Here is a 4153-nt window from a genome sequence, read left to right as displayed (position 1 = left end):
TATAAGTTGTCCTACCACATTCATAATTTTCTTCCTCACATACTCAAGATGCACTCTAAAATTCATTCGCTCAGACACACACACACCAAGATATCTCACACACGTAACATACTTCATACATTTATCATTCACACGTACATTCGGGCATCGACTTATGGCCAATTTTCCTTTCAGCAACATACACACACTCTTTCGCTCAGAGACACTCACGCCAACTTTCATACCCCAATCACTCACAATTTTCATCCACTCTGTTCCCTTTCGCTCTAAATCCATTCGGTTTCGTCCTTTCACAATCATAACCAAATCATCTGCATACGCTACACATTCACACCCACACTCACTCAATGCCCACAGGAGGTCATCCATAAGTAGGTTCCATATAAATGGACCACTTATGGACCCCTGTGGGCACCCACGCTCTACATTCTTCCACACACACTCATTCACTCCCTCCATACACACCATACGATCCTTAAAATAACTCATCCATAACCCAATTTCCTCGCATCCAATTACATTCAACTTTTCAATCACACTCTTCCATTCCACATTATCGAACGCACCCTGAAAGTCCACAAACACTCCAAGAACATATTTCCATTCACTCAGCTCCACATATTCTCGGACTTTCAGCCACGCACTCTCGGTGGACCGACCCCTCCTAAACCCGTGCTGGGCCTCATTCATTCTCACATTCATACGACGCTCCACACGATTCACCATCATACATTCCAACACTTTGCCCAGCACGGGCAACAAACAAATCGGTCTGTACGACCTTGGGTCGGTACGCACCTTGTCGGGGGACTTCAACAAGATCACCACACGCGCTCTTTTCCATTCACACGGGAAAGAGTTTGTCCTCAGGCACGCATCAAACATTCTCTTCAGCCACTCAGGAATCACACACCATACACGCTTAATCATCTCAGCAGTCACACCGTCCAGGCCAGGTGCCTTTCCTACTTTCATTCTCTTGACAGCACACTCAATCTCACTCCATTCAAACTCCTTATCATCCGCACTCTCAATTTGCACACACTCATTCACACACCTATTACCCCTCTGTGTAGCCGGGAAGAGGGTGTCCAGCAGGACATTCGCACTCTCATTCCATGTATCCGTCATTCTTCCATTCACATTCATTGTACACAATCTCTCATTCCCTTTCTTACCACGACAAATCTTGTACACCGATCCCCATGGGTCCACATTGCTCCATTTACTCACGAACTGTTTCCAGTTCGTCTCTTTCATTCTGCAAATCTCTCTCTTGTATTCATTCAATCCCCTTTTATACTCTTCCTGCTTCGCACTAACATTCTCTCCTCTCTTTCTCGCTCTTTGGAATTTCTTCCTCAGTTTCCTTACATTCTTCTTCATTCGTTCCAACCCTTTCGTCCACCATGCAGGCTTCCTTACATTCCCTTTCTTCAGCTCTTTCATTCTCCTTTCATTCGCAATGTGGATCCATGAGGTCACAGCATTCACCAATTCATCCGCGCTCGCACTCTCACTCACATTTATTCCATTCATTACCGCACATTCTTTCACTTCACTCATATACGCATCCCAATCAACACCCCTGCTGGACCACCTCCTACCGGCCACTGTAGCACTCTCTCTCACATTCGCACATCTAATTCTCACATTAATAACATTATGATCACTTACACCCCATTCATTCTTGACTTCCCATTCAAACTGGCACCCGGCCCACGCATTGTTGGCCAGAGTGACATCAATGTCACTCTGGCCATGCACACTCGAAAACGTATAACATTCACTCGGTTCATTCAGCACATTCATTCCATTCCCAATTATCCATTCTTCCATCATCTCACCACGCATCACACTCTCTCTTGAATGCAGGTCACCCTTGCTAAACCACAAGGGTGACACTGCATTCGCATCCATACCTATAAGCAAACTCTTTCCCCTCAGTCTCACACGCACACGCTCCAGATAGGCCAGGTACGGTTCCAGGTCCTGGCCGTACCTACAATATACTGACACAACATACATCTCTCCAAAGTCCCCCTTCATCCACACACACACTCCATGCTCGTCAGTGAGCTCACTGACGAGCATGGATTCCATTCTCTCATCATTCACTACCACGGCGGCCTTTTTGTGGCCCACGTCTGACACATACACATTCATACTTAAGGGCAAGCCCTTTACACATCCATCCACGGCTACATACGGCTCTTGTATAATAGCCACACTCACTCTCTTCTCAATCATCAACACACCCAAATCACACATAACCGCATACGCTCGTTGACAATTACACTGGATCGTATTTATCACGCACTCAGCCATTAATCCATACTAATCCTCGCACGTTCACGCTCAATCATTCGTTTGTATTCGGGACACTCCAAGGACGTCACCGAATGGTCACACTTATTCCCACGCAACTTACAATTTCGGCAGCATTCACTCTCTTTACACGTACTCTTCATGTGGCCTGCCTCACCACATTTTTGGCACAAGCTCTCCTTTTCCTTGCATTCTTTGGCCATATGCCCGAATGCACCACACTTATGACATCTAAGCACACTCACGAACTCACGCAGTTTACAAGCACGCCATCTCACATACATTCTTCCCTCATGCATCATCTTGTTAAACATTCGTACACTCATCTCAAACACTACATTTCCTACATTCGCATCCTTCTTATTCGTTCTGTTTACCACACGCACACGCTCAGCAAACTCTTTTTCATTCACACACTCACTCAGATTCTTTTCATACAACTCTTTTAATAGCTCTTCACTCGGTATCTCACACGGCACATCATACACAATAACTTTCGCTCCTATTTTTCTGGGTTCTTCAACTTTCATACCGATACTCTCAAACTGTTTACATTCACGCATTATCTTCATCTCTTTCTCACTAACCGTCTCGACGGCTATTCCTCCACTTCGTGTCTTACGAACCGCTTTCACTCTCACATTCAGCTTCTTACTTACCTCATTCATCACTCTTTCTTTCACCTGGTCGCTAGTAAGCTTCAGACTTTCGTCTTTCGGCTTTATCACGACCGCATACTTTTTTGCATTCACACTCATCACCGGCATACTCACACCAGGTTTAACATTCACATTACTCTTCGCATTCACACTAGCCACGCTCGCGAAACTTCTTCCACTCATACACACATTCTGGACGGGCACAGACACATTCTTACACTCATCCAATCTCCCTTTCAGACGCTCATTTTCACACATCAGACGTACAAGTATCTGTTCATATTCACTCACGCAATTCAACACAGTCTCACTCACACCCTTAAGAACACGACTACTCTCACTAAACAAACACTTGCGCAGACGTTCACCGATTTCACGCATGCACCCAATTTCATTCTTCTCATTCATACTCTCATTCTCTCGCACAATAGTCACAGCACTCGCACTCATTTCACGCGACACATTCAACCTTCCATGTACACTCTCATTCTCACATTCACTCAACTCATTCTCGCTCATACTCACTTCCTCCTCATCACCACCACGACGCGTTCGCTTAGAGCTCGTGCTGGAGTCACGGCTCCCCGCACGCCTCTTAACGCTCACGCTTCGACTCCTGGAGGTACTGGGAGCCAGTGCCTCGGCAGAGGAGCTAGTCGCGCGACTAGTCCTCTGCGTCACCACCTTCTCCTTTTCCTTCCCCTTCGTACCTCCCTCCACCTTACTCCCTTTTTCCACCTTCTCTCCCTTATCCCCCCTAGCCCCAATGTTTTTTGTGTTTTTCCTATCCATGTCAGGTCCCACGAGTAGGGTCGTTTCAACGTCACCCCCCGGCTTACGCCCTAACCGGGGGGAAGGCTTCTACACTTGGGGGGCGCCAGGTGCCCCAAGGGTGGCCGCTAGGGACCGGTGCACCCACCGGCCACGTATCCACAGTGTTAGTGCAAGGCGGATACGCGCCCTTCGCCGCGCACCATAGCTTGAGCAAGGGATTTATTATAGAGGTTTATCTCCTCGCGGCCCAGCCGGTTAAGGCAAGACCCCCGGCCGGTCTGTCGCGCGTACCACCGGGACAGAGGGTTTTTAGGCCCCCTGGCCCGGTGGGTCGTTGCTAACGACAGCCGGTTACGGTATTCTAGTGCTCGGGAACCCCGGGAGCGCAAAGT

At 47.7% G+C, this 4153-nt stretch overlaps 1 pseudogene; it reads right to left on the bottom strand.

The window, feature by feature from the left end:
• Nucleotides 1-4148: 4148 nt before the first annotated feature.
• The window catches only part of LOC143175773 (large subunit ribosomal RNA), a 2872-nt pseudogene continuing 2867 nt past the window's right edge, over nucleotides 4149-4153 (bottom strand).

The sequence above is a fragment of the Nomia melanderi genome, unplaced genomic scaffold (assembly GCF_051020985.1).
Source record: "Nomia melanderi isolate GNS246 unplaced genomic scaffold, iyNomMela1 scaffold0185, whole genome shotgun sequence".
NCBI classification, from domain to species: Eukaryota; Metazoa; Arthropoda; class Insecta; order Hymenoptera; family Halictidae; genus Nomia; species Nomia melanderi.
The sequence above is the reverse complement of the archived record's forward strand: the minus strand, read 5'-3'. Positions and strand labels throughout refer to the sequence as shown.